The 19194-nt window shown below is 46.3% G+C and overlaps 1 protein-coding gene across 4 annotated transcripts in view; it reads right to left on the bottom strand.

The window, feature by feature from the left end:
• Window positions 1-5045: 5045 nt before the first annotated feature.
• The window catches only part of RAD51B (RAD51 paralog B), a 431140-nt gene continuing 416991 nt past the window's right edge, over window positions 5046-19194 (bottom strand). The window contains exons 14-15 of one of the 4 annotated variants that reach the window (XR_013929636.1): window positions 18316-18569; window positions 5046-5340 (exon numbers count right to left, since the gene is read on the bottom strand). The gene's annotated coding sequence lies outside the window, so the exon portion shown is untranslated. Of the gene's footprint in view, window positions 5341-6759; window positions 6856-18315; window positions 18570-19194 lie in introns of all 4 variants that reach the window. The other 3 variants (XR_013929637.1, XR_013929638.1, XR_013929639.1) reach the window with 3 other exon arrangements.

Genomic DNA, 19194 nt, shown 5'->3' with positions numbered 1-19194 from the left:
TTTTGGGAGTGATAATGCTGCTCTGTCCCCAGAGTGAGGTGTGTCTTCATCGCTTTGATGTGTGCAACTCCTAGCTCAGCAACACGGGAAGCCACGGGGCAAAGATGTCAGAAATGGTAAGAGGTTTCCTGAGGTGATAAAAAGGCCACCTGTGAGGTTGTTGTGAAGGAAAATTCCAATGACTGCATGCAATATTTGGAAGAAACAAACAAGAGGGTTGAGGTTAAGACACGTTCACATGTGAGGGTTGCTCGCCTTTCGGTTGTTATCCCCCACTTGAGGGTCCTCTGTAGATCTGAGACATTTGGCCCCTTTTCAAAAATTACACTTTGGGGTTGAAATGAAGCATGCAGAAGTGGAAAAAAATGCATAGGTTTAGGCAAGTGTCCTGCAAGAAAAGCCAGATAGGTTGGGGAAGTGGTAAAGGTAAGGAGATCTGCTCTGGGAAACTAACCCACAGCGCAGCAGCCGTTTAGCCCGAAGGAGCATGGCACCGGCCTTGCGACACGATGCTGAGGCAGGGCATGTCTCTGTTCACCCCCTACCTCTGCCATTCCCCAGCCACTCGGGGGCTGCCGGCTGTCCTGGAGCGGCAGAGGCTTGGTGGGTGCAGGGAAGGGTGTACCTGCCACCACATCCTGACCCCGACTGCACAGCTCTCACGTATGCGCCAGGGTGGGAAAACAGACTTAATCAGCCGTGGCTGGGAGTGCTTTGTCTGCAGGCTGTGCAGGGCAGGAGCAGCCCTTCTCCACCTTCTGTTCAGCCCTGAGCAGCTGCTGAAGGCGATTAAGAACTCAACAGGCTGAACAGGTAGGGTGAGCGTGGCAGCAGAGCAAGTTCCCCTCACACTCCACCACCCACAGCACCCAGGCTAAAGCCTCTACTTGAATGGAAGTGTAAGTGTTAGGTGTGGTATATGAGTTATGCATGAAAAGTTTAATGTGTTCAAGGGTACCGCCACAACTAACAGCTAACAGAAATGAATGAGCCTTGGGGTGAGCCCAAGCCAGCTTCCACTCCAGTCAATAGAGGTATGGTCTTTTGGCTTCAGTGGGAACAGGATGAGGTCCTTCATGGCCAGCCAAGGAGAGATTAATCTAATGATGTAATGGTGCTTGTAACTGCCTGTTCAGCCTTAATTCAGCTCTTTTGTGAGCATGCATCATGGCACAGTCTGTAATTACGTGATCACATACTACTTGCTCTGCAAGACACCTGCATCATTTGAAGCACAGGATGGGAGGTAAGGGCAGAAGGGCTCTCTCCAGCCCCCATGGCGTCACCCTGCGTCCTGGGGCACCACTCTGCAACAGCCTTCCTGTGGGGTCTTGGGCAAGAAAGCACTGTAATACGCGCGTGGCAGGGCCTGAGTTAAGGTTTCACCACAGACATAAAGTCAGGCTTTTTCTAAATATAGAGGCTTGGTTTTGCAACCTTACTGAGCTCTGAGCTCTGTGTAAGGGGTAGTCAACAGCAATGATGGCTTTAGGTTTAAACTGCCTATACAGTCTATCAGCATCCTCTCTGCGGGAGGTATGAAAATCCCTTGGCTTGCCTGTCAAGGTGTGGTGGCATACCTGTCTGCGGGCAGCAGTAGACCAGATTGCTGTTGGCAGCACTATCAGTTAAAACAAAAGGGTTTGTATCTCCCTGATCTGATACCACAGGCTTGCTCTGCTTCTGGCCATCTTTCCAATCTCACCTTCTGCTTCATTTAGTGTGCTCCAGAGGCTCTGCCACCCTGCCTTCCAGCATCCCCTAAACTAAAAGGCTGGCTGAAGACCTTTATGCCCACTGAAAAACGGGAGGCTTGAATGGAGGAAGAATATGGAAGGAAATTCTGAAGCAGTGAAAAATGGAAGAGGGGGGAACAAGTGAACTTAGAAGGAAAAGGACATGTGTGGCCTTGGTAGTGACAGGAAGCACAGGGAGAGAAGCAAGGGAGTAAAGGAGCTGCAAAGGATCTAGAGGGTCAGAGGAACGGGAACATCCAGAGCAGAAAGAAAAGGTTAGGGCATGAGAGTAACAAGCAGGAAAAGCAGATGAAAGAAAACAAAACAGAGAAAACAAAGAAAATAGCTCAATTAGGAGGTGAAAGCAGGAAAACCACACAACACAACACCAACAAGAAAGGCTTCAGATGCATTCCTCCTGCCCGGTCTCTTGGGACCTATACCCTGCTTCATCTCTGCACCCCAGAGAGTCATCCCACCAGGTCTTGGCATTGCCCTGTGGGGACTGACCAGGAAGGGACAAGGCGTGATGGCTACAGGATACTGCAGCCAAGCCACTGACCCTGCTCCCAGCGGGGCGCCTTGGCCTCTCTGGCACCCCCTTCACAACCCAGCAGCCCTTAATCCACTGCTCTTCTGCTGGTGTTTGTACCACTTGTCAGTCATTGCAACTCAGTCACTTGTGGACTGGGATGTCTTAGCAGGAGAGGCAGTAAATACGCACACTGAGGGGCAGTATCCTGACTTGGTGCTGAGAGCTCCAAAAGACAAATACTTTGATGTATAAAACGAACACACATGTTGCAAAAACTGAGTTTGGTCTCCTGCAAGGGTGGCTGGGCTAGGAAGTATGTCAAAAGAGCATCTTCCCCCTCGGTGAATCTTATCTGGGCCCAAGTTTTGTCTAGTGCAGGAATGCAGTGATCCCATGAACATCAGTGGGCTGACACTGGTGTAGAGCTGGTGCGTGTGGCTGGTGAAATAGGTCAGAGCTGTGTACCTGGAGGTGCAGCTGCTGAGTTCACTGATAAACAGGAGCTTTTGCAGCTGTTTCCTCCAGTGAGCCCTGCAGAGCTCCCCAGCTTGCTGAGGGTGAGCCGCACCGCTCCAGGCATGGCTCTGGGCTGGGGGCTGATCAGGTTTCCTTTAACACCTCCCTCTGCCTGGACAAGCATTTTCCACAGGTCTTTAACAGAAAAATGCTGGTTTTGTTGACGTTCCACATTTCCTGTGGGTAAAAGCAAGATGAAGCACTATGTTCTGGTATTGTAGGGCCTGCATCAAAATATTTCAGTTTGTTGAATAGAATAAAGCAGCTGAGGACATGGTGTGGCAATAGTGGTGACCACTGATCAGCCGCTTGATTTCACACCCTATTTTTTATACTGAAGTGCAAGATACTATGATTATTATTCTAATCCCAAGTGGGTACTTGACTTTGTAAAATCTTTCCATCGGAGATGTGAAATGAAGTGTTGTCCTTGGAGCCACGTTAATGCCCAAAGCTGGGTCTGCTCTGCCATTACATGGAGGGTAATTCTGCACATTGTGCTGCTGGTGTCCAGCATGTTGCTTTGGGATTTCTGGAGTCCTGCAAGCTGCTAATAAACAACCCATTTCTTTCCTACGGCTGGATCCCTTTCCTTCACACAGCAGTGCCGGTGCAATCCACCCCACACCCATCACACCTAATCCCTTCTTGGAAGCAAATATTGAAAGAGAAAATAAAACAACACAGCACATGAAATGAGGAAGAATGAAAAGTAACGCCCAAGGAGCTTGGCAGAGCCTCGCATCCCCCATGTGAGGAACCAGGCTGCTGACTTCCAGCATCCCAGGTGATGTAATTGTTAGTTTAACTGCTGTACACACCTCTGTGTGCTGATGAGCAGAGCAGGCAGGGGCAAGTAGCTGCACAGGCAGCTCTAGAAGCCGCTAACAAGTAATGCACCTTGGGGTGTGTGTGGAGCTATCACCACACGGTCTCTGTGCCCCTTTGATGCTGGGAAGGAATGCTCTGCTTTCTGAAGCAAAGGCACTCCGGTTTGCCCGTGGGCTATGCGGAAATACAAGAAGGTGGAAGCAAGAAGCAACTTGTTCCATCAGGGAGGAAAAGCAGTCTGAAGTTTGTAGTGATTATATTGCACGGTACACCTTTAAACAAGGTGGCCTGAGCGCTTGCAATGCTTAAACCCCGACTTTCTGGGTTGTTTGTTGCCCTGGCATACTGTACTGGCCGTAGCAGTTAGCTTTTGCCCCCGTGCCTTGCAGCAGGTTCTAACAAGATTATTGGGCTCTTGTCTGAAATCCCACTGCGGTTTTTTTCAGTCTTGTGAGGTGCTGTGTTTCTCTCCAGCGGTCTCTCCGAGGCACGACCAGGGAAACTGTTCCTGTTTGTGTATCTGTGACGGATGTAGCAGCCACTTTTACTACACGTGAGGCGTAGGGGTTTTTTGTTCCTTCCTTCTCCAACACTTTCTGGGTAATGTTTTCCGTGTTTGGTCTTAAGCCACAGTCCTTTTCTCAGAAAACTTAACAGAGTCACCCCAGCTATATTTCCATGGGTAGGTGGGTGTGTTTATACACACATACATGTGTTAAAAATATCCTGCTTAATTCAGGTACTCTTAGAATATTCCATTACCTGGGTATTAGTGTAGTTAAGCCGAGCAACAGTTCAAAATGGGTCTTCACCATCTATGCATATGCTGTCCGAAAGGGGTTTAACCTTTTGTCCAGCCCTGGCTGGCAGGTCCTGGTGGTTTGAGGGGACTCAGCCTGAAGAGTTCCCTCAAGAGGGACACGATGAGATGGTTGCTGCTCCCAGCCTGGTCCCCCCCACCACGGAGAGGGAGCTCTGGGCTGGGCTGCAGCTGCCGCTGCCTGCAAGGTGGGGGAGATGCCGGCCTGCGGTGACTAGCCCTGGGACAGAGAGGACATTGACTATCGATTACTGCTCCTGCAGACAAATTTACATATAAAAGCCGAACGTGAGAGATAACTAACAGATAACCCTACCCATTTTCCAAGTGCTGGAAAGCCTGACTGCCTTCTTTATACAAACACAGGTTTAAATACTACTCACCTCGGGGGTGTGGATGAGTTTCTCTTGGTTGGGAATCCATGGAAATGACTTTTAACCCCCAGCGTTTTAATAGGTTGCCCAATGAATTTTTGCAATTAGGATGCATATTTATAGCGGAATGATCCCTAGGGTTCATTAAATACCATAATAAGGACTTTCGGAAAGTGGCCAGATAGCCTCGTCCTCCAAGCTATATTAAGAAAGGCCAAAGTGTTACAACAAAATATGTTAAAGTTGGTTTTATTTATTTTGCTTTTCTTTTAACTAGCATTTAATTATTTAGCTTGTTCTCTAAGGTATTATTGTTTCATGTCCCTTCTCAGCATTTGAGATCTGAAGAGTCCCACGAAATAGCCTCTGCAGGCAGCAGCCAGTTAACCCTTTTGTATTTCCATTGGAGACCTGCAGCTCTGGAGTGCTTCTTTCCTTCCCAGGCTCCACAACATTGCAGGCAGCGGTGGATTTCAAGCACGGGTCTGCACTGAAAAATGATTATGTACAAATACATATGGCAAGGTCCTGGAAAATTTAAGAGGGTGAAATCAACAGCAGGCCACACAAATTTAATTAAAGTCCATAGAGATTAACTCTGGAAAGCAGTATGAATTAAAAAAATTGCAAGTTTTATGAAGCTACAAAATGCTATATATGGCTTATGGTGTGTTAGCAAAGTTAGGGTTGAACCAGTGTACAGTAAAGAAAAAACAAAACAAAACAATTTCTGGTGCTCAAGAAAGAAAAGATTCTGCAGTTCATTACATGGCTTGTCTGTGTACTGGTGCTGCAGGGCTAGGAGAAATAAAAAGTAATAAAATCTGACTTTGTCTCTAATACCACTGGATCCAAAGCTAAATATGCAAGGGTGCAGTTTTGTTTTGTAAGACAGTACCATTTTTCCACAGCCTTTTCTCAGTCAAATAAACACACTTTCAGAGTGAGGTGTAGGATTTTACAGTTCCCTTTTCAGTGGCATTTTATTTCAGAAATCTTTCAGTGTCTACAACATATCTGGGGGGGCTTGTGTATCGCTAACGGCAGAGATGGAAAAGAGCTAATTAGTCATCTAACCTTTCCCCAGGCCAGTAACACGCTGCACCCTGCTTGCATCTCCTGGTGCTCGACACATGACATGGCAAGTCCCAGGGGAGCGGCGGGCACCACAAATCGCCTGCCCGCCACGTCCTCCCATAAGTTACCCACTGCCACTGCCACGCCACCTGCTTCAGGCAGTGGGGAAAAACCTTGTGGGTACCCCCAGCCCCATGGGGCTTGGCAGGCAGCGGTGCGGGATGGGCATCCTGAATGCTGGGCTGGCATTTTTGTGTTTTAACTGGGAAATAAAGCTCCTGAGGTCCAGGTTCGCCTCCTCCGGGAGGTTTTGCTGTTTTCTGGGAAGGTGCTCCCTGCTGGAGGGTGTGCAGGGTTTGCTGAGTGAAATGGGGAACAGGCCAGCGCTGGAGGCCGACTCAGCAGCCATGGCACGGTGGGGCATCCCCGGTGGCCAGGCTTCCCCTTTGCTGCCTGCCGGGTAGTGGTGTGGGGCACGAGCGGGGCCCCGTCCCAGCTGCCTTACTGGAATGCGTGCGAGGAGATACCCCTTCAGTCTGGATAAACCACCAAGCTGCAAAGATTTTTAAAAATTTAGCTGGTTTGACCGAGACTTTATGGATGAGAGAAACAGGCTGGTGAATTACCAGAAGCTGCTGCCTGTCATGGTGTCCGCTGCGTCCTGCTGGGGCCAGGCCACCAGCTGCCCTGCCCGGCTCACGGGGATTGCAGCAGTTTCACTTCCATGCCCGCCCAGGGCAAAATGTCCATAAGCACAAGAACACAAAGTAACGGTTTGGGGGGGGGGAAAAAAAGAAGGAGAAAAAAGAGAGACATGTCACAAGTATTTCATAATTCAGAAAAGATTTATCGGCAGAGGCTACAACTGACCAAAAATAGACAGGTTCTGACAAGGATTTGGCGTGAAAGGAACCTGCAGCCTTGACGTCCTTGGGTAGTCGGTGAAGATGGACTCCAGAAGGGTGCCTAGGTTTGAAGGGGACAGGAGGACTGCTGGTGTTTCATTACAGATCCTTGGAGGGTCCAGCCCCGCGCCCCACATGGGAGCCCTGCCTCTGCAGCAGGTTTGCAGACCTGCCCAACCCCCCTCACTGAGCTGCCCTGTGCTCTCTCACGGCCCTGTCCGAGTGCTCCTGGAGGTCACAGCTGGGAGCTTGCTGCTGCCACCTTCCCCTGGGCCCCTTTGTGCCCGGGGACAGCGGTGTGGCACCTGGCTAGTGCCTGAGGGGTATAGCCAGGGGCACAGGGACCTGCCTGTCTGGAGCGACCAGCATCCAGCACAGAGTCCCAGCCCTGTGGGAGAGCCGGACGCAGGGCAGGGGCTGCCATCATTTTACTTCAGTTCCACCTGTGATTTTCTGCATTAGGCTTGACTGCCGTCAGCCTTTTCCCATCCATACAAACCACCATGCATACGTACACAAAGTCTTATTAAGAAAGGATTGGTCTGAATGTTGACACATGTTTTGGGGGAGGGAAACCTTCTTTTAGCTGAACTCCTTCATCCACCTCTAGTGCCTTCTCTGCCCCAAAGAAAGGGCCATTCTCATTCACTTCTTTCACTGCAGTTAATTAGTAAATCCAAGCCAGCCCGTCCTCAGGAGCTGGTAGTTCCCTTAATCTCTCTGTTGCTAGGGCATGCCGACATGCTCCACTGGTACCAGTTCCAGCGTGATGTGGGGGATTGTGGAAAGAAAGGGGAAAGGGCTGATCAAACAGAGTCTGATAAAAAAAAAAGGGGGGGGGGCAGAGAAAAGAAGCTCTTTTTGATGAGGCTGAGAAGTTCACAATGGGGGAAAGCACAGAGTGAATGATAAGTCCTAAAGGAGCTCATTAAATTGAGGCAAGCTGAGCGGAGTTATCTTATTTCACTCCCTTTCTCCTGCCACTCCTGTGATGGAGAACTCTTTTATCAAAGTGGGGGGGCAGGATCACTTCCTTACAAAATGTTTGATAAAAAGAAATGTATAATTGTTTTCCTGAGAGTTTTTGTAAATCAACCCTTTAAACATTTGTAAAGCAAGCTGGAACCTCGGTGAAGGGTGCTGCCTGACAGAAGTGTAAGGCTGCAGGTGAGAGGTCCCATAGCCCATTTACCATTTCTTTCTCAGCTCATCAAGCCTCCTGAGAAATAGCAAGATTAAAGTTAAGTAAGACACGTGGACCTTAGGGATGATAAAACCAAATCTGAATGTAAACGTAAAATGTTTGCCTTGGAAATGGGGTTACTTGCTTTATTTGATCTGCACCAGCCTTTACAACACCAGAGCAACCATATGACTCGAAAAGATGCATCCATCCAAATGGAGTGCTGCCTAGCAAAACCTCACACAGTTCTTTCCTTGGGGTCTCTGAGAAGTGCCTTTCCTCAGCCAGTGCTTGCTGCTTCAGGAGAACAGGGATCCCACCACAGCATGTATCAGTAAGCACAGATACCTTGAAGAGCTAGAGAATACAGGAGGCTATTGGCTGATAGGGAAGCCTCTTAGAAGGTCTGTGTCCAGCAGAAGAAACCAGAGTAGGGCTTAATCCCTCACTGGCAATGAGGACAGTGGCAGAATACAGTAACTGACAGTGCATTTTTTTCCTTTAATCTGAAAATTAGCCAGATTGCTTATCAGAGCTGTATTTTGAGAGTTCGCATGAATGATAGATAGATCCCAAAGCAGAAGCAAGCACCCCCATGCATGCACTTGCTGATGAGAGTCATGAGGTGCCCTCACTTTGATGTGAGGCTTCTCTTCTTGTGGGGACAGAAAGGGGTGGCATGACTACAGTCGTGCCGGCCAGCCCAGCTCTGGGCAGTGGTGGCAAACAACACATTTTCACTGGAAAACTCTGCCAGCTTTAGCTAGAAAATTTCCACAGATTCTTGCTGGTTTCACTTGGTGCTTTCCTCCATAGGCCCTGAAGGAGGCTGCTTTTTTGGAAAGCCACCTCACAGTCCTTATTAAAAAGCAGTCCATTACTGTAAATGATTATGTTAACTTCCCTCACCTGGAGGTCTTTCTCCCCACCTTAATACCTTGCTCTGGGCAAGAATTCCCCTCTTGCTGTCCAGGTGAGGCACATGGACTGCTCACTTCTACTGCAAGGGATAAAGCTTGCTATTTGCAAAGATAAGGCCAGCCTTTAAATGTGCAAATAAGTTTTATTAATCTCTCCTTCTACTTCTAGTAGTTTCCCCTCCCCTCCAGCTATAGGAGCACACAGGGACCCTTTCTGCATGGAGAGCACCAGATTTTCCACATGGCAGCTCAGCCTGAGTACAGCTTTACTGTTCTAATCTCTTTCAGGTATCAGCCCATCCTTCTGCAGGCTGTTGTAAGACAACCCTTTTTTTGTCTAGGGATTCCCTGTGAAGAGGGATCAGGTGTTTGGCATCTAACACATCCCCCACTCTCATTTCTCCATCCTCCAGTCTTTCTATCACAGCTTTTGCCAGCAGGACGGTAGCCAAAGGTACGATGAGACATGGTGGGGTGGGGGGATGTCACAGTTGTCCCTTACTTTGCCTGGCTGAGCCATGTGAGCAAAAAGGCTGGTTTTACTAATATAATCTGAATCAGTAAATGCATTAGTCACTTAAACCTAGCTTTAGATAGTGCGATGTACTGGTAGGGAGAAACTTCGTTTGCTAGGGGCCTTTCACTTTCAATAATGTTGGTCGTCATATATTCCTCTGTGTGTGGGTGTGTAAATGGTAGCATGCTGCCCCTTCGTTCACCCCACCCATCTCCACTGATTCAAGGTCTCATGCAGAACAGGCAAATGCAAGTTCAGTGAGGCTTTGTTTGCCTAATGTGATATGGATTTGTAAAAAACAGATGGAGAGATAGGCCATTGTAGTCTTCTGGCAGAAGAGATCTCATCTGTTACCCTGCACCACTATCTGGTTTAATATAATTTTATACCCATTTTGTACCTGGTGTTAACAGTGGTAACGTGCAGGATAGTGGAGGACTTGTCTGTTGTTGGGGGGATTTAATGCCTCCCCCCCCCCCTTTGCCAGCTTGACAACACACCTCTCTCCCTTCTTCCCAAGCACAGTGATTTTTGACAAGTAGTCTCCAATGAGTCCTTATAAAAACTGGAAATGTCTCTGTCATGCTGTCTTGCATTTTAGATGTGATACATTATGAGCTGCTGTGCATCAGTCTCTTTACACATGGGTCACACGTGATTTATGCGGATTGACATGGGGAAGAAGTAAGACAAGACAAAAAAGATCCAGTGGCTAAAAGCACAACAAATTCTGACCAGAAGGCATGTTAAGAGTGGCCGAACAGGGGGATATTGTGCTATTGGTGCAATTTGCACAGGCTGAGAAGGAAAGGAAGGAATTTTCTACCATGGAAAATTGTCATTCTAAGGTTAGACAACAGCTCTGTTAGAGGAGACCAACACAGCCCTTATGGTTTGCTCCTTGTAGTGTTAACCTCTAACAAACAACCCATATACCGCAGTTTATCAGCAAGGTATTCTGTAACTTGCTTTACGATCTAGGTCATTGCTTTGGTTTAGCAGCAGTTAGCAGTAGTGAACACGTCCCAGCCTAGGGTCTAGGAGGTGCCCGGGGGCTCAGGCTCAACTAAAACTCATGCAAAGCTGTCTTCTCTCTGACAACTGGCTGACACTGCAAAACACAGGAACCCTAAACCCAAAAGCAGCAGAATGGGAAGGAAGGCGACTCACAGCTAGGCAAGGGGCCAGCTTTCTCTGCTTTTTCCTTTGAGTCTCCATTTCTGGAAGTCCCTGTTTGCCTGGCCTTACTATCAACTGATGTTTTAGCTGTTCATTTATGGTTAATCATAGCTAAAGGGAACCGAAGTGCTATCTGAAATTCGCTTCCTCTTGGGCAACAGAAAAACTGTCTAAACTCCTTCCCCTTTTGGCTGCTTACGCTGCTCTTTTGAAAGAGCACCATTATAGCAGCGTAGCACTGCTGGATGTACAGCAGTGCTGGTACAGCTTTGGCTTCCTCAGGGAGCAAGCTTTTGAGTATCTTTACTGATGAGAAGAGTATGTGATGAGAGAAGGTGAGCTAGAGTTCCTGTGCGGGCAGGAGTTTAGTATGATTACGTTACACGTGAATTTTGAGTTTTTCATACGTATGAAAACAAAACCATGTTTCCCACTCCATCAGCCTAGTCTGTTCTGCCTTCAAGCTTGGCAGGCCAGCTGAGAGGGAAGCCAGCCAAAAAAAGGACCCAAATGAGAAATGAGAAAAGATGCTTTTCTAACGAGCAGTTGAGATGAACTTGAAGAATACTTCTGGCTATAAACATTTCTAGCATTTCTAGTGCTTGAGACCGTGTAAAATTCAGATCTGGGTTGGAAGATTTTGTGATTTTCACCCATCACTTATGGTAAGGACAGGAGGTTAGACAAAAACTGACCAGCAGAGACTGAATGTTCCCAGGTGGAGCCTAACAGTCAGTAAGAGGTGGAAACAGGTCAGGCTTCTGATCTTTCCAAGACCAAGATAAACAAGCGGTGATTCTTTTAAAGCCACTTAGTACTTAAAGGCATGTAATTTTGGACCTTGGGCAAGTGAGAAGTTTTAATTGTGTAGAAGGCACCTTGGAGAGAACAGCAATGAGCATCGGCTATCCAAAAAACAGGAGAGTTCATAGGGGATGTAACACTAGATCAGCTGGGAGAAATCACCAGCTCTTCTTCGATCGCAGCCTCAGGGCAAAAAGCATGCAGAAGCTGGGCTAGATACGTGAGCACAAAATCACAAAGGTCAAGCAGCAAAATGGGATCCAATTAGCAAGAGGCTTTAAAGTAACAAGTAGTTTTTCCATCACTACTTTAGCAGTAAGACGAAGAAGACCCAGGTGACTGAAAATGTGCTCTCCAGTGGGCCAGAAGGGCTGGAGGCTAGCATGGCCAGAGTCCCAGGGTGTTTTGTACCTTTTTTGCATTTGTTGTCGCTTCAGACAGATATTACAATCAATGTCAATGACAGAGGGGGGTGAGATCACAAAACTAGAACAAAGACTAGATCAGAAGATACTTCAGAGAGCGTTCAAGAAGTCAGTTGGGCCAGATGAGTTTTATCCTAGGGTGTTTGCTCCAGCCAGTTATTTAACCACAAAAGCTCTAGGCGTAACCTTGCCTAGCTTCTGGGATGTTATGGAGTGCAAAGATCATACTTGGAAGCCTGGAAAAGTGTAGACGTAGTTCCTGTCTTTAAAAGGGAAAAAAGGAGGAGCCAGGGATTACAGATTGTTCAGTTTAACTTCAATTCCCGGAAAAATACTGGAACAAACAATCAAACTTTGGTAAGCACCTAAAACAAAACAGAGAGATGAATAATGGCCAGCATAGACTTGTAAAACAAAAATTGTGTAAAATGGGTCAAATTTCCTTTCAATACAGACTAAAAATACTTGTTGATAAGGGAAAAGCAATAGTAGTCCTATATTTTGATGGTGGTGAGGCTTTCGTTACAGTGTAACATGTAATTCCTGAGCAAATTAATTAAGGGGACCTGTGGTAGACGGAGCTGGTCTAGGATGATGCAATATTGATTGGAAAACTGCATAGCAAGAATAGTTATTAGTTATACTTCAAAAAGGGAAAAGTGGATCAAGAAGAGTGCTTGGGAGTCCATACTGGTTCAGTCTGATTGAAGGGTACTATGAACAGCCTGGACAATGGAGTAGGGAATATCATATTCTTGGCTACCACAAAGCTGGAAGGGGACTGTGGGTATACTGAAATATAAAGCTACGATTAAAAAGTATTTAGACAAATGGTCTTAAAAATAGGGTTAATTTCAGTAAGGACAGTTCTCAGTTTCTATACACGGGCGTCACCAGGAGTGATTTTTTATATAGGCTGGTGAATTTTTGCCCAAGTAGCAACTCTGCATAAAAAGGTCTGAGAGTTGCTCCCGGTCAAAATCCAAAAATGAGGTAATTTCTAATTGAAGAAGGGCAAATGCCCTCCTAGGATGTGTGCATAGGCATGTACCCTACAAATAATCCCTCTGCTCATTTCTCTGTGAGGCTGCAAGGTCCAGAAGACAGCTGGGGAATAATCACAAATTTTGAAATCCAGAGCTAGGAGGGAAGAATGAACAAACTGACTTTCAGTAGTCTGAAGAAGACAAAGGGAGATAGGGTTACCACTGTCAAATATGTGAAAGGTGCCTGGGAAGAAAAGGGGAATAAATTGTTCTCTGTATCCATGACGGATAGGACAAGTAGTGAGCTTAAATCACAGAAAAGGAGAATGAGGTTGGATGTTAGGAGAAGGCAAGCAGTAAGGACAATGACACACAGAAATATCTGAAGAGGGTGTGGAATCGCCATCCTGCATTTAGGAAGAGGTTAGACAAGCATTTGCCAAGAGTGACGTAAGTATAACAATCCTGCCTTGGGACAGGAGTCTTGACTAAGTGACCTTCTGAGATCCCTTCCAGCCGTACAAATCTCTGATTCTCTCCTGGCTGCTAGAGAAAGCAAGGCTGCCGTTGTGGAGCACTGCAAGTGCTCCATGTTTGTGGTTTGTAATGCTCTCATTTGTGAGTGAGAGCCAAGAGCACACCTGTAGGAGCTGTGTGCGCTGCTTTCTGGTTTGAAGGAAAGAGGTTGTAGCAGGAGGTGAAGTCACCAAAGACTGACACCCCCTTGGATTATGAGAATATAGTCCTGCGTGTTGTATTTCACATTTAAATGTCTCTGGTCCTTACATGGTGGTGATATGTGACACTAACCTTGAAAGCATTGATCAGTATGAAACAGTCTGTTATGCTGAAACTCTGTCACTCTGCCTGTTCCTAGGATGAGATGCTAATTGCAGCCTCCTATAGAGCCAAGCAGAGCTGGCTGTCCTGCTCTATATAATTCAAGACTGCTCGCTTCCATTTTGGTGGGAACCAGAGGCCAGTTCAGCCCGCAGCCCTGGCACCGGTGACACAGACTGGCACTAGCGATGTTATAACTGCTGCAGTCTCCGTTAGAAGTTGGGGAATAGAAATGTGAGCAATTGGGTTTTATCTGGAGTCCCCGCAGGCCATTAGGGACAGAGCTTGCTAAAGATTATTTTCTGCAAGCACTTCCAGAAGTTTGTGTTTCTCTAGGAATTCAGTGGAAGATAAGTGGAAAAGGGTACAAGCAGGAAAGACAGAAATACTCTTTTTTTTTTTTTCTCCAGTTTCTAAAGACAGCTTCTACAAACATCAGTATATAAATAGAAAAAAAAGAGAAGGCTTATTTTAAAGAGGTGGCTAACCCAATGTCCCTTGAAAAAAATAGCAGAGAGCAAACACTGAGTCCTTTAACTCTGTGTCATAATTTATAGCAGGTTTCCAATTGTGAAATCTCTCAGTGATGTGGGACAGATGTTATGGTGAGGAAAAATAAAACAAACAGACAACGGGATGGGAAACGCAGAGAAGATGAAATGAGACCGTGTTGTAATCCTTATGGGAAATGTCTATATGGCTTCCAAAATCCTGTGCTGGTGAGCAATTAGGAAGCTAGACGAGCTATATAAACAGAGCCACTAGAGGTCTGTAACCGTTCCCATGCAGTTTCCACCGTGAGCGGGTCTCAAGGGCAGCTTTGGGGAGGGGACTCTTTCTGCCCACCATCTTCTAAACGATCCCTTTAATACTCTGTCCAGAGCTATTTGCGTAAGAAATGCACACAAATGGAGGTTTTCCAGTGCTTTTCCTGTTCCTATGGCAGTAGATCAAAGGCAATAACAATACAGAGTTAATTAATTCAGGAGAAGGAATTCCCACTTGCAGCGGTCTTAACCCAGCTGTGGAGGGAAGGTGTCAATCATAAGGGCAAAGGTGTGAAAACTGGCAAGGATTTGTGGGTTGTTGGGTTTGGGGTATTTTTTTCCCCACTAAAGAGTTCAGGAGGGGAGTTAAACAGTAAATGTCACCTGAGCTTCAGAAAAATGTTAGGAAAAATCTCTTCACTGGAAAGGGTGGTCAAGCATTGGAACAGGCTGCCCAGGGAGGTGGTGGAATCACCATCCCTGGAGGTGTTTAAAAATGATATTTAAAAATCAGATGCAGTGCTTGGGGACATGGTTTGGTGATGGACTTGGCAGTCCTGGGTTAATGGTTGGATTTCATGATCTCAAAGGTCTTTTTCAACCTAAATGAATCTATGATTCTAAAAATAGGGGCTTATATACAACCAACAATTTATAAGTGTGCATGAACCACCCAGCGCAAGAAACCTGGGCAAAAACTAGGCCTACAGTCTTGTAAAAAGAAACTTCTCTGAGGGAATTGTATTTCCCCATGCAGGTCAAGTTTGGACAATGTCTCTCTCAGCCTTATTCTGAGTGCCCATCCCCACATCAAAGACCAGTGGCACCCTCAAAAGCAGTAAAACCTGCCAAAGGGAAAGTTGGGGTGGATCTCATCTCCATCTGCCTTCCAACTTTGTGTAAATCACAGGAGCAGAGGGGATGAAATGATTGGGAAGAACCAAGAATTATTGACTTATACACAGAGGAGTGCAGACAAAATCCTTGGACAATGCTAACAACAAATAAATGAAGAAATGCCTTTTGGGAGACAAAGCAGGGGCTAAGGGGCTGGCCATCAGGGCACCTGGGCTTTCTAGAATGCCTTAAGGACCAGAAGGGAAGAAAAGAGAGGAAGTCTGCTGATTTTACTTGAGCTAGAAGTTACCATGATAGTAATCCGATGCCAGCCTAGAATGGGAGATCTTAAAGAGTCCACCAGAGAATGAAAAAGTGGAAAAAATGACTACTCGCCCATCAAAAATATATTGTCCCTGAGTGGAAATGGTATAGGAGAAGGGCCCCTACATGAAGCAAAATATGGCGGTATTCTGCTGATGTTAAATGAATTAATTTATTTCGATAATGTCTTCAAACAGACATTTTTTCTCAAACAAATGTCCTAAAATAATGTTTCACTCATATCAGTGGCAAAACTCCTGCTGCCTTCTCCTTAAACAGCTGCAGAATATTAAACGTGAAGTCAGTTTAAGAATCAGTTATCCTTTTGCACCGTATGCCCCTAGTTTTCTGTTCATATGCAGCTCACCTAACTTGGCCTGCCTTTCTTTCTCAGCATGGGGGAAGTGACCCACACAGTCCCTTGTGTGATTTCTGCAAGTGTGCTCCCAACAGACAGCACCGAGACAACAGAACTCTGCTGAAGCTGATTTTACAGAAAACACGTTGAACCCTGTGGCCAGTCTGTAGTTTGGTGTGAGGCACTGAATACTTCCATGGCTGGAACTGCCTACCTGAAATTGCAATGCAGGCATTTTTGCCTTGGCCAAAACAAGGACATGGGCTTATACGCAGTTAGGGCAAGCTGTTGATTTGTCTACTGCTCTGTAAAATAGGCATTAATTAGAAAAATCAGATAAAAAGGGACTCAGATCTGATGGCCTTGTCTGCTGCAGGCACGTGAATCATATTTGCAGAAATCCACTGCATAAATTGATTTAGGAATTGTTTCCTACCTGCAGCCTTTCTCGTCTTTGAACTCCAACTGACACAATCCCAAACACAGAACTTTAAGGCTCTGATATACAAGGGATATTTAGATTACGGCACCTTACAGCCAATCTTGTGGGTTTTAGCTGGACTCTCATGCACCACACATGGTAAACATTCTTACCTACACAGAGAGCTCTGTGTGTCCATTCATTCAGACACACCATCGTCTGTGCCCACGCCAACCCATGTGCATGTGCTTGTGGTTTCTCATCATATATGTTTTCACTGAACGAGGAAGGTGAGGAAGAATGGTCCCTTTCATTTCTAGGAAGGCCCTGAACCCTCATGTTGTGTATAGATCTGGAGAAAGGAAGTGCTACCATTTGGAGGAGAGTTTAGGGGCTCTGAAGATGATGGCCTCTTCATGCTGGCATAATTTAATTTCTCTGTTTACTGGATATTGCCCCATTAAACCACTTGCAGCACGGTCAGGGACAGGCTATATAAGGTTTAATTACACTCCCTTATGAAACTTGGTAGAAAAACTCTTGACACCTTCAGACTTGTTTTGGGGGGTTTATCATCTATCATGTGTTCTTATGTTTCCTTGGGAGTTATATTTTCCATGGTCTTTTGCAAGAGTGCAGTCCCTTTGCTGCATTACAAGGGCTTTCTCATACCCTGCGGGGTCAGACCCCAGAACTGGTCAGTCTGGTCTTCCACCAAGTATTCCCTTGGGCTGCAGGGGCTGGCAGAAGAACCGGCCAAAGGCCCAGCTCAGGCTAGAGCCAGCCTGTCACACAGAGCTGGTGTGTGTCACTGGACAGCACAAAGCACCGTCAGGTAGGACCTGTATGCTGTAACAGAGCGATGGGGTCTCAGCCCCAAGGCACTTCCAGAAGGAGGTTAGGTGATGCCTACTGGTGACATTGCTTTTGAGATAGGAGATCTTAAAATGCGTTGTTTAAAAAGCATTATTTTTGGTATCTTGCAGCCAGCAGGTTCTTTTGGCACAGGTGCCCCTCATCATTGCACTTCAGATGTTATCGGAGTTTGCCAGTACAGTTCTAAGGAGACTCTTTGGGATATTTACTTCATAGCTGGAGCTTAGAGCCAAAATACTTACTGTAACCTGAGCTTTAAAGGGTTTGAACGTTATTAAGAAAGCAAACTGCAGCCTGCCCTCTTCCCCCCCTCCTTCCTTTCTTGAGAGTGGCTGAAGTACTGAAAATATGACACATGCACACTGTCTTTAACTGGCTTCACAAAACCATATCTACAATAGTGTAATTGTTACATTATTAACACGTATGAAAAGAATGTGCGAAGCCTAGGAAAGTATGCAAAGACTCATATTAGTCCTGTGTTTAATGATACTGAGACACGAGGCTGGCACACTACTGCAGCGAACAAGCTTCTGGCTTTCTGAACCAGCCTTGAAGAAGGTGGCTGAAGAGTGTTTGCCTCCTGTGTGCTGTTTGTCTTGCCAGGAATGTGCTAAAAACAAATCACTGTATATTCTAGTGATGACTGGAGTTGGCCCAGTCCCATGTAAGTGAGATTAAGGCATTCTGGCTTTTGCGGTCCCTGATAAGGCAGAACTGTCTGTTACGGATGGCTTGGATTTTTCTCAGGAGCATCATAGGGAAGGGCAGGCTGATACCTACACCGTGAACCTTAAAACATCAGGAATCCTTTTGTTTTACCTTAAATTTGAGTTTTCTGGGGAGGAAACGGGCCCTGATATAATTTTGTTTTTAATGCCTAAGTGCAGTGTTCTAAGAAGTATTTTCACTTGTAAGATAGCGATTAACACTCCCAGGCGGACCTTCAACTTAGAATATCTTTTCTTGAAATTGGTGCTTTTCCCTACCCTTACCATCCTCCTTTGCAACCCCAGAAAACGTAGGGTGGTACATTCCTGAGGGCTGCTCTAAAACAATCATCCAGCAACAGGCAACTTCTTACCTCAGCTGCATTAATGAACCCCTTTAAAGCACTAGTGCAATGCAGTAGGTGCTTATGTGAGCAATATTCAGCCACGTGTCTGTGCTCCAGATACCGGGTCAGTTGTGAAGCAGGCAAGTCTCCAAAGCTGGGATAGCATTCCTATTACCGCTTTCCCATGCCAGCTGTCTCAAGGAGCTGTTACAAGAGGTAGTAATTAGGTGCTTGAGGAGAGCTTTCACTCCTTCCTTCCCCTCACCATGCTCCGGACATCTCTCCTAATGAGGAAAACACTATTAGAGTATTAGGTCATCTCCGTGCTTCCATAAACTCCCTTTTTCTTGACCAATTCTTCCGTAGCTTGCTAGTGCACCGGGGTTAAGGCTAAGCATACAAAATAAAGGCAAGAGAAACGAGTGGCTACATTGCAAAAGTGTATTCTGTTGACTGGACATTCTGTTTCGCAAGGCTGATGAGACAATCTGAATCATACTGTTCCTCCCACACAGAAATCCCCTTCTGCTATAGTTATGCCTTGCATACCTAATAGCTTAGCAGTCAGCATAAAGCAACTTCTCTGCAAAGCGGGGGAAAACCATGTATCACAAGTGGTAGAGTGGCCAAATGCCACCCTCTTCAGTTTTGGCCCCATACTGACATCTTGGATATTGACAGCATGATCATCATTACGAGAAGTGCCAGTGGAAAATGACTGGCAGTTACCTCTCCCTTAGACAGCCAAGAATAACTGGAACGTCCTGTTAATATTTTGGTTACTCCACACGCTTTCACATGAACCTTGTTGGAAGAGTGGCAGCAGCGTAACAAAAGCAGAAGAGGTTTTGGGATCATTCAAACCCACCTGCTGCTCTTTGGGGGCTCGTTTGATCAGAAGGGCTG

This window comes from Falco punctatus, assembly GCF_963210335.1.
Source record: "Falco punctatus genome assembly, chromosome: 7".
Classification (NCBI taxonomy): domain Eukaryota; kingdom Metazoa; phylum Chordata; class Aves; order Falconiformes; family Falconidae; genus Falco; species Falco punctatus.
The sequence above is the reverse complement of the archived record's forward strand: the minus strand, read 5'-3'. Positions and strand labels throughout refer to the sequence as shown.